Source organism: Rhincodon typus, chromosome 6 (assembly GCF_021869965.1).
Source record: "Rhincodon typus isolate 14 chromosome 6, sRhiTyp1.1, whole genome shotgun sequence".
In the NCBI taxonomy this organism is placed as follows: domain Eukaryota; kingdom Metazoa; phylum Chordata; class Chondrichthyes; order Orectolobiformes; family Rhincodontidae; genus Rhincodon; species Rhincodon typus.
The window spans coordinates 7,241,562-7,253,439 of record NC_063337.1 but is presented as its reverse complement, the minus strand read 5'-3'; the positions used below and the strand labels follow the sequence as shown (position 1 = coordinate 7,253,439).

Here is an 11,878-nt window from a genome sequence, read left to right as displayed (position 1 = left end):
ACTACAGGGGGCGCTGTGTCCCTGTAATTACACCTCCCACACTACAGGGGGCACTGTGTCCCTGTAATTACACCTCCCACACTACGGGAGGCGGGGGCGCTGTGTCCCGGTAATTACACCTCAAACACTACCGGGGGACGCTGTGTCCCAGTAATTACACCTCCCAGACTACAGGGGGCGTTGTGTCCCGGTAATTACACCTCCCACACTGCAGGGGGCGCTGTGTCCCAGTAATTATATCTCCCATTCTCCAGGGGTGCGCTGTGTCCCGGTAATTACACATCCCATACTCCAAGGGGGCGCTGTGTACTGACAATTGCACATCCTGGTCTATACGGGACGCCAGATTCTAACAGAATCCAACACGGCCCCCCCTGTAGCCTGGGAGGTGCAATCCAGGAGGTGGTATTATTTACTGGATTGTTAATCTGGAGACTCATAATATTCTGGGAGTTTGGGTTCAAATCCCACCTGGGCAGATGGTGGAATTTGAATTTAACTTTAAAAAACCTGAAATTAAAAGTCAATTGATGACTATAAGTCAATTGTCAGGAAAAATCCATCTGGTTCACTAATGTCCTTTAGCGAAGGAAACTGCCATCCTTACCTGGTCTAGTAATGTGGTTGAATCTTAACTGCCCTCGGGTAATAAATGCTGCCTAGCCAGCGATACCCTCATCCTGTGAATGAATTTTAAAAATCCCACTATTTTTAGTCATTTATCTAAATGATTTGGATGTGAATGTAGAAGGTATAGTTAGTAAGTCTGCTTATGACACCCAAATTGGAGGTGTAGTGGACAGTGAAGAAGGTTACCTCAGAGTACAACAGGATCTTGATCAGGTGGGCCAAGGGCCATGGAGTGGCAGATGGAGTTTAATTTGGATAAGTGTGAGGTGCTGCATTTTGGAAAGGCAAATCAGGGCAGGATTTATACACTTAATGGTAAGGTCCTGAAGAGTGTTGCTGAACAAAGAGACCTTGGAGTACAAGTTCATAGTTCCTTGCAAGTGGAGCCACAGGTAGATCAGATAGTGAGGAAGATGTTTTGTATGCTTGCCTCTAATGGACAATGCATTGAGTTTAGGAGTTGGGAGGACATGTTGCGGCTGTGCAGGGCATTGGATAAACCATGTTTAGAATACCGTGTGCAATTCTGGCCACTCTGCTACAGGAAGGATGTTGTGAAATTTGAAAGGGTTCAGAAAATATTTATAAGGATGTTGCCAGTGTTGGAGTGTTTGAGCTATAGGAACAGGCTGAATAGGCTGGGGCTATTTTCCCTGGAGTGTTGAAGGCTGAGGGGTGACCTTCTTAGAAGTTTACAAAATCATGAGGGGCATGGAAATGGTAAATAGGCAAGGTCTTTTCCCTGGGGTGGTGGATCAAAAACTAGAGGGTGTAGGTTTAAGGTGAGAGGGGAAAGATTTAAAAGGGACCTAAGGGGCAACTTTTTCACGCAGGGGGTAGTGCATGTACAGTTTGAGATGGCAGAGGAAGTGGTGGAGGCTGGTACAGTTACAACATTTAAAAGACATCTAGATGGGTATATGAATAGGAAGGGTTTAAGAGGGATTTGGGCCAAATGCTGGCAAATGGGACTAGATTTATCCAGGGAAATCTGGTTGGCATGGACGAGTTGGACTGAAGGGTCTGTTTCCATGCCGTACATCTCTATGACTTTATGAGCCTATAGAAGCAGGCCATTCAGACCATCGATTCCACTCTATCCTATCCCTGTAACCCTGCATTTCCTATGGCTAATCCACCTAACCTATACATCTTTGGTCTGTGGAATGAAACTGGAGCACCTGTGAGAAACCCACGCACTCATGGGGAGAAAGTGCAAACTCCACACAGACAGTCGCCTGAGGGTGAAACTGAACCTGGATCCCTGGCACTGTGAGGCAGCAGTGCTAACCACGGAGCCACCGCGCCACCCAAAGGTCAGATGGTGATGGAAGCTGCCCCATCATCGCAGAGACTTGCCTGCTCTAGCTGTGAGGAATGTGGCCTCCTGCTCACCTTCATTTTATTTTAACCAGTTCATGGGCTCAGCAGAGCCATTGGATAAAGGGTGCAAAGTACCAAAAATTACACAGCCAAGCCAACAGTGGGTGAGGTGAGGTGGGGGGAGTGGGGGGTGCGCCATATCTCAACAATTACACATCCCTGCTTACAGGAGGTGCTGTGTCCTGACTATTAACATCACAAACAACAGGAGATTCTATAGGATAACATTTCAACGTTGTAATGTAATTCCCTGTCCTCTAAAATGTTTAATGGTGTAATTGCATTCTATACAGTTACACTAGGAACAAAGGAATATACAGCATTGGAACATTTGACTTAGAAGCAGGAGTAGGCCATCAGTCCTCAAGCCTGCTTCACATTTAATTAGTTGATGGTCAATTCAGTTATAGTCTTAACTCCATTTTCTGTCTAACGCTCCACCCCCCCACCCACCACCCCCATAAAGCTTGAATCCTTCACTATAACAACTATCTAAAATAAAAACAGGAGGCACTGGGGAAACTCAGCAGTTCTGGCAGCATCTTTGGAAAGAAAAACAGTGTTAAAAGTTTCAACTTCAAGATGAGTCTTTTTCAAGAAAAATCTATTTGACTCTGCCTTGAATCAATGTAATGGCATGGCCTTCATCAATTTCTATGGAAGAGAAGGCCAGAGGCTAAAGACTTTCTGCAACTGAAAATATTCCCCACCTCCATCTTAAAAGGAAAACCTCATTCTTAAATGTGTGCCCTTCTCTACCCCCAGAGATCAAAGATGCTCCTAGCATCAATCCTATCAAGTAGCCTGTATGTTTCAATAAGATCACCACTCATTCTTCTAAACTCCACTAGGAGTAGGTCCAACTGTTCAATCTTTCTTCATAACACAGGCCCTTCAATCCAGGAATGAGTCAAGTAAACCTTCACTGAGCTGTTAAAAAATCTTATACTTTTCTTTCAAATGGGAAAATCAAAGTTGCACACTGTACACCAGATGTTGTCTGACAAACACCCTGCATGGGTGCAGTAAAACTTACAATTTTACATTTCAAACTCCTTGCAATAAAAGTCAACATTCCATAAACCTTCTTAATCACTTGCTGTAGGGATATACTATGTCTATACTAGAAGGGTGGGTTAAGTTGTCTCTCATAGTTCTTTCAATTTTAGCAATAATGACACACTGTTGTATGCAAAGTCATGGCCATTTTTTAAAATTTATTTATTCATTTGTGGGATGTGGATGTCATTGGCTGGGCCAGCATTTCTTGCCCATCCCTAGTTGCCCTTGAGAAGGTGGTGGTGAGCTGTCTTCTTGAACCGCTACAGCTTTCCTGCTGTGGGTTGATCCACAATGCCATTAGGCAGGGAATTCCAGGATTTTGACCCAGCGATAGCGAAGGAACGGAGATATATTTTCAAGTCAGGATGGTGAGTGGCTTGGAGGGGAACTGGAAGGTGGTGGTGTTCCCATGTATCTGCTGCGCTTAGCCTTCTAGATGAAAGTGGTTGTGGATTTGGAAGGTGCTGTCTGAGGATCCTTGGTGAATTTTGCGGATTTCATTCTTGGATTCAAAAGCTGATCGGGTGCACCTAGCTATTTCTTATATTGGAATTGTTTTTTGTTAAGTCCTTGGGTGTTTCCATATTTTCACTCAGACAGAGAGAGATGTGTCTGTTTGCTAGCTCTGGATGTTTCTGGCTGCATTGCACTCACAGGTCTATCGCAAACTGTAACTGAACCAATCCAAGGGCTGTCATCAGGCAGTTTTCCCTTAACTCAAAAATTCCTGCTGTAGTTGTGTCTCAATAATGTTACAACCTCACTGTTCCAAAGCACCATTTTCTTTTTAACAGCTAAAAATGCATACTACTCGATTTTCATTTGGAAAATTCTCCTGGCATTTTTGCTGTCTAGCAGTGTTCAATTTCTATTGCAGTTTAAAGTCTAAATAGGAAAATATATCTGGTCGCTTAGTCTCAGAAAAAGATCAAAGACAGTGGCTCTTTCATCATTTCCTTATGGGCGCAAGATTTGAAGAATCTATCAGCATAAAGCAATTGGAAGCATTCCATGATAAAATAAAACAAAGAACTGCAGATGCATTAGATCTGAAACAAACAAAAACAGAAATTGCTGGAGAAACTCAGGTCTGGCAGGGTCAGTTCACACCTTGAGTCTTCTTCTGCACAAGAAGAGGCAAGCAAAGATGATATTTGTGCTATTGATGGGAGGGCGAGGAGAAAAGGAGTGAGTAGATAAGAAGAGAGGAAACTCAGAGAGGAAAAGAAGGATAGGCAGAGATAGAGATTATTGACAGTAGGCCAGGGAAGAAGAGAAGCTAGATAGATGATAATGGAGACTACGTTTTAAACACATACTATCTTCGCAGTCTGAGATTTATTTGCAACTTCAAGTGGCAGAACAAAATCTCCAACACCAAGGTTTTTGCAATGTGCTACATACCTGGCATGGACAGTATGCTCATTGAAGCTATATGATTCACATGAAGGTTTCCTGGATACCAAAAACATTGTACTACAGTCTAAGTGTGGGAAGTCACATCGCTGTACATCCCAAGCCTGTCTCCGAGCTTCCAAGCTGCATCCCAACACATAGGAAGAAAATAGCCTCGAACATAAAGAGGTGGAAAAGAGCCTATCATCAAGATATGGCGGCATTGGAGAAGAACAATGTCACCTTCAGGACAAGTGAGTGCAATGCAAAGCCAACGCTGCCATCCATCCCTCTAACATCGATCTCATCTTCAGTACTTGCAATTGATAATGTATTATGTATACATTGATCTAATGTCACATAACAGATGACATCAAACGAGATGATAAGCCAATCTTTGTTTCTTTTTAAGGCAGAACACTCATCCAATGAAGGTGACTCCAACGAATGACTATGATACCTCCCAGCCACAATGTGGCACCATTTAAGAATAAAATCGGTAAAAGATATAACTGAAAGAGAGTCCTGAGGCCTGAGCTAGCTCACCAATGACACCAGCGCCACCAACCCTCCTCCACTGCCGGTGCTGGACCCACCAATCTAGGCGTTGGCACACTTCAATCACCATCTCTTCACTGCTGGGCCCATGTCACCAACGCCACCGATGCTGGGTCCTGTGCTGAACCCACACTTGCCCCACAACCAGGATTCCCCAGCTCCCCCCCCCCGCCTCAATGATGCCAGGATTCCCCAGCTCCAGGCATACCACACTGCCGCCACTGCAGCTACTGCCTCGCCAATACCAGGAGTCCCCCACTGTGGGTCTGCTGCAAACCAGCCCCCCATGCCCCCTCCTCCCACCAGCTCCGCTGCCAGGCCAGGTCTCTGCCTCCTCGCCAAGAGTTCTGCTCCAGCCTCCCTCCTCCAAGATGCCGCCTTGCCGGCGCCACCATTTCGAAACATCCGCCACTGTTGCCCCCTCTGACCACCAGAGGAGCTGCTTTGATGCCGCCGGCCCCAAAAGGCAGGAGGGCGTCCCAGCTGCCGCAGCCATCTCCTCCGGTCACCGTGAGGAGCCCCATCCATTTCTACCTCTGACCACTGGAAGGAGCCGCCGTCCCTCGTCCGGCCCGCTCCAGCCGCCATGCCGATTTTGCCGACTAACCCAACGCAAAAGGCTCCAAAGGAAAGAAAAATGAAAGAGGAAAAAGTGAAAGACAGAGTGCGGAAGTAAAAAAGAAAGAAAAGAAAAAGGCAAAGAAAGCACGAGGGAACGGATGAGCCCGCACACAGCCCTGCCACTCTGCCACCAACTCTTACTTTCACTTGATCTCTGCTTCAAGGACTGTTCAAAACCAGAAGTTGCTGGAAAAGCTCAGCAGGTCTGGCAGCATTTGTGAAGAAAAAAGTCAGAGTTAACGTTTCGGGTCCGGTCACCCTTCCTCAGAGCACTGTTAATGTTAAGAACTGTTGATGTGAAATCAGCGCCTTAATGTATCTGCACCCCTCAACCACTCTAACCTGTTTCCCTCTGAATTTGCTGCACTCTGTCCTCTCAGGTCTAACGCCCCACTTTGTTATCAAACCTAATGATAAGGATGGTGTTGTTGGTGTTTAGCATACAGACCTCCAGCTTGCAGAAGTTCAATGCCAGCTCTTAGATGCTTCCTTCTACTTCTCTCTCTCTGAACCATGACTCTACCATTATTGTTTCCAGGGCTGTCTCTGGAGATCTTCTACTCATGGAATCATAGAATCCCTACAGTATGCAAGCAGGCCATTCAGCCCATCAAGTCCAAACCGTCCCACCAAAGAGCATTCCACCCAGAACCACCCCCTACCCTATCGCTGTAAACCTGCATTTCCCGTGGCTAATCCACCTAACCTGCACATCTTTGCATTGTGTGAGAAAACCCATGCAGAAATGGCGAGGATGTTCAAACTTCTCACAGACAGTCACTTGAGCCTGGAATCGAACATGGCACTGTGAGGCAGTAGTGCTAACCACTGAGCCACTGTGCCACCCCACTTACTGTAGGGTGCATCCCTTGTTCCAGTCCCACCCAGGCCTCATCTCATTGGAAATCTCATTGAAAGTTACGTAGGCTTGGATAGAGTAGATGCAGAGTTTACGTTTCCTCCAGTCACTGAGTGTGTTCGTGATCAGCAAAGGGATCATGGGTTACGGGGAGAAAGGAGGAGAATTGAGCTGAGAAACATATCAGCCATGATTGAATGACTGAGCAAAGTTATTCACATTGTCAGCCTGGAGCAGGGAGCAGAGCAAGTCATGGCCAGAGCCTGGAGCAGGAAGTGGGGCGAGCACAGGCTGGGTCCCAGAGCGCGGAGCAGAGCGAGCGCACGCTGGGTCCCGGAACGGGGAGCAGAGCGAGCGCAGGCCGGGTCCCGGAGCGGGGAGCAGAGCGAGTCCCGGAGGGGGTAGCGGGGTGAGCACGGGGCCGAGTCCCGGAGCGGGGAGCAGAGCGAGCGCGGGCCAGGTCCCGGAGTGGGGAGCAGAGCGAGTCCCGGAACGGGTAGTGAGGTGAGCACGGGGCCGAGTCCCGGAGCGGGGAGCAGAGCGAGCGCAGGCCGGGTCTCGGAGCGGGGAGCAGGGCGAGTCCCGGAGGGGGTAGCAGGGTGAGCACGGGGCCGAGTCCCAGAGCCGGGAACACAGCGAGCATGGGCCGAGTCCGAGATGGGGAGCAGAGCGAGCGCGGGCCGAGTTCCAGAGTGGGGAGCGGGGCAAGCGTGGGCCGTGTCCTGGAGTGGGGAGCGGGGTGGGTCCCGGATGGGGAGCAGAGCGAGCTAGAGCCATGTCCCGGAGCAGGGAGCGGGGCGAGCGTGGGCCGTGTCCTGGAGTGGGGAGCGGGGTGAGCGTGGGTCGTGTCCTGGAGCAGGGAGCGGGGCGAGCGTGGGCCGTGTCCTGGAGTGGGGAGCGGGGCGAGCATGGGCTGTGTCCTGGAGCGGGGAGTGGGGTGAGCGTGGGCCGTGTCCTGGAGCGGGGTTTGGGGTGCGGGGTGAGTCCTGGACAGAGGCCATTGCATGGAGTCCCCACAGTCACGGATTCATGTTGCAAAAGGACTATAACATGATACTTCATACACACTTTTTATACTCATTCTGGACTTTTAAACTCTGTATTCCCATGCTAATTCTTTTTTACTATTTCAATTCTGTGAAAACTTAAAGTATCTGTATTTAGGTACCTGGTACCTAAGATGGTGCAGAGAGGTGACATTACAACTTTTCACTGCGCTCATTTGAGTGCCCATGACTGTAAAGGCTCCTCTTCTTCTTCTTGTATTCTACTTGATGGGCAGAATGGTTTAATTCTGCTCTGATATCCTAGGATCTTTCACCTCTTCCCACCTGATTGTCCAAGGCTCAAATTACACCTTCCAGGTAAAGCATTGATGAACTTGTACAACTTTCAATCACTGGATGCACTGCTCACAATGTGGGCTCCTCTGCATTGAAAGACACCAAGTGCACATTGGGTGACCATCTGCAGAACATCTCTGCTCTGTGTGTGAGAATAGCCCCGACCGCTCAGTTTCTTCTCATTGCAGTACAACAGCTTGCTCTGATATTTCCATCTCTAAGCATGCGGCAATCTTCAATGAAATTTGGTGTAAACTGAAGGAACAGCACCTTGTTTTCCATTCAGGCGCTGTACAGTTTTGAGGATTTAACATTAAGTTCATTGACTTCTGTCTTCTGTTTTCACCACCACCTATTTGAATGGGTTTGCTCTCAGCAAACCAAACTATTTTTGCAACAAAACCAATCTTTTCCTCCCTAGAATGAGCTCTGAAGAAGGGTCACTGGACCTGAAACGTTAATTCTGCTTCCTCTCCACAGATGCTGCCAGACCTGTTGAGTTTCTCCAGCAATTTCTGTTTTTGTAATCTATATTCTACCATTCACACTAGTAACAGCACCTATTCTGCATCTTTAGATCTCCTTCACTACTGTTTATAAGCACATGAGGGACAATGCTTTTTACACAGAGAATAGTTCATGTGTGGAATGAACTGCCAGAGAAAGTGGTGGATGGAGGTACAGTTACAACTTTTAAAAGACATTTAGATAAGTCGATGAATAGTAAAGGTTTGGAGGGATATGGGCCAAATGCAGGCAAGTGGGACTAGTTTAGTTTGGGAATATGGTCAGCGTAGACCAACGGGTCTATTTCCCTGCTGTATGTTTCTATGATTCTATAACTATAACACATTGATTTAAGACCTGTAATGATCCATCCAGGGCATGGGAGGTGCTGTATCATGGATGAGGGTAAAGCGGTTGATGTGGTGTATATGGATTTCAGTAAAGCGTTTGATAAGGTTCCCCATGGTAGGCTATTGCAGAAAATACGGAGGCATGGGATTGAGGGTGATTTAGCGGTTTGGATCAGAAATTGGCTAGCTGTAAGAAGACAGAGGGTGGTGGTTGATGGGAAATGTTCATCCTGGAGTTCAGTTACTAGTGGTGTACCTCAAGGATCTGTTTTGGGGCCACTGCTGTTTGTCATTTTTATAAATGACCTGGATGAGGGCGTAGAAGGATGGGTTAGTAAATTTGCAGATGACACCAAAGTCGGTGGAGTTGTGGATAGTGCGGAAGGATGTTGCAGGTTACAGAGGGACATAGATAAGCTGCAGAGCTGGGCTGAGAGGTGGCAAATGGAGTTTAATGTGGAAAAGTGTGAGGTGAATCACTTTATAGAACATAGAACATTACAGCGCAGTACAGGCCCTTCGGCCCTCAATGTTGCGCCGACCTGTGAAACTAATCTGAAACCCATCTAACCTAAACTATTCCATTATCATCCATATGTTTATCCATTTAAATGCCCTTAAAGTTGGCGAGTCTACTACTTTTGCAGGCAGGGCATTCCACGCCCTTACTACTCTCTGAGTAAAGAACCTACCTCTGACATCTGTCCTATATCTATCACCCCTCAATTTAAAGCTATGTCCCCTCGTGCTAGCCATCACCATCCGAGGAAAAAGGCTCCCACTGTCCACCCTATCTATTCCTCTGATCATCTTATATGTCTCTATTAAGTCACCTCTTAACCTTCTTCTCTCTAACGAAAACAGCCTCAAGTCCCTCAGCCTTTCCTCATAAGACCTTCCCTCCATACCACGCAACATCCTGGTAAATCTCCTCTGCACCCTTTCCAATGCTTCCACATCCTTCCTATAATGCGGTGACCAGAACTGTACGCAATACTCCAAGTGCGGCCAGATCAGAGTTTTGTACAGCTGCAACATGACCTCATGGCTCCGAAACTCAATCCCTCTACCAATAAAACCTAACATACCGTACGCCTTCTTAACAACCCTATCAACCTGGGTGGCAACTTTCAGTGATCTATGCACATGGACACCGAGATCTCTCTGCTCATCCACACTACCAAGAATCTTACCATTAGCCCAGTACACTGTATTCCTGTTACTCCTTCCAAAGTGAATCACCTCACACTTTTCTGCATTAAACTCCATTTGCCACCTCTCAGCCCAGCTCTGCAGCTTATCTATGTCCCTCTGTAACCTGCAACATCCTTCCGCACTATCCACAACTCCACCGACTTTGGTGTCATCCGCAAATTTACTAACCCATCCTTCTACGCCCTCATCCAGGTCATTTATAAAAATGACAAACAGCAGTGGCCCCAAAACAGATCCTTGAGGTACACCACTAGTAACTGAACTCCAGGATGAACATTTCCCATCAACCACCACCCTCTGTCTTCTTACAGCTAGCCAATTTCTGATCCAAACCGCTAAATCACCCTCAATCCCATGCCTCCGTATTTTCTGCAATAGCCTACCATGGGGAACCTTATCAAACGCTTTACTGAAATCCATATACACCACATCAACCGCTTTACCCTCATCCACCTGTTTGGTCACCTTCTCGAAGAACTCAATAACGTTTGTGAGGCATGACCTACCCTTCACAAAACCGTGTTGACTATCCCTAATCAAATTATTCCTTTCTAGATGATTATAAATCCTATCTCTTATAATCCTTTCCAACACTTTACCCACAACCGAAGTAAGGCTCACTGGTCTATAATTACCAGGGTTGTCTCTACTCCCCTTCTTGAACAAGGGGACAACATTTCCTAGTCTCCAGTCTTCTGGCACTATTCCTGAAGACAATGATGACATAAAGATCAAAGCCAAAGGCTCTGCAATCTCCTCTCTAGCATCCCAGAGAATCCTAGGATAAATCCCATCCGGCCCAGGGGACTTATCTATTTTCACACCTTGCAGAATTGCTAACACCTCCTCCTTATGAACCTCAATCCCGTCTAGTCTAATAGCCTGTATCTCAGTATTCTCCTCGACAACATTGTCTTTTTCCTGTGTGAATACTGACAAAAAATATTCATTTAGCGCCTCTCCTATCTCTTTGGACTCTACGCACAACTTCCCACTACTGTCCTTGACCGGCCCTAATCTTACTCTGGTCATTCTTTTATTCCTGACATACCTATAGAAAGCTTTAGGGTTTTCATTGATCCTACCTGCTAAAGCCTTCTCATGTCCCCTCCTGGTTCTTCTTAGCTCTCTCTTTAGGTCCTTCCTGGCTAACTTGTAACTCTCAAGCGCCCTAACTGAGCCTTCACGCCTCATCTCTACATAAGCCTCCTTCTTCCTCTTGACAAGAGATTCAACTTCTTTCGTAAATCTCGGTTCCCTCGCTCGACCACTTCCTCACTGCCTGACAGGTACATACTTCTCAAAGGACACGCAGTAGCTGTTCCTTGAACAAGCTCCACATTTCAATTGTGCCCAGCCCCTGCAGTTTCCTTCTCCATCCTATGCATCCTAAATCTTGCCTAATCGTCTCATAATTGCCTTTCCCCCATCTATAACTCTTGCCCTGCAGTATATACCTATCCCTTTCCATCCTTTGGAAGGTCTAACAGGAATACAGAGTACTGGGCTAATGGTAAGATTCTTGGTAGTGTGGATGAACAGAGAGATCTCGGTGTCCATGTGCATAGATCACTGAAAGTTGCCACCCAGGTTGATAGGGTTTTTAAGAAGGCGTACGGTGTGTTAGGTTTTATTGGTAGAGGGATTGAGTTTCGGAGCCATGAGGTCATGTTGCAGCTGTACAAAACTCTGGTGTGGCTGCACTTGGAGTATTGCGTACAGTTCTGGTCACGCATTATAGGAAGGATGTGGAAGCATTGGAAAGGGTGCAGAAGAGATTTACCAGGATGTTGCGTGGTATGGAGGGAAGGTCTTATGAGGAAAGGCTGAGGGACTTGAGGCTGTTTTCGTTAGAGAGAAGAAAGTTAAGAGGTGACTTAATAGAGACATATAAGATGATCAGAGGAATAGATAGGGTGGACAGTGGGAGCCTTTTTCCTCGGATGGTGATGGCT

The 11,878-nt window shown here is 47.0% G+C and overlaps 1 protein-coding gene across 1 annotated transcript in view; it reads right to left on the bottom strand.

Annotated features, from left to right (window-relative positions):
• Nucleotides 1–11,878, bottom strand: part of pnpla4 (patatin-like phospholipase domain containing 4) — a 98,488-nt gene that overhangs the window by 42,923 nt on the left and 43,687 nt on the right. The gene's annotated exons all lie outside the window — the stretch shown is intronic.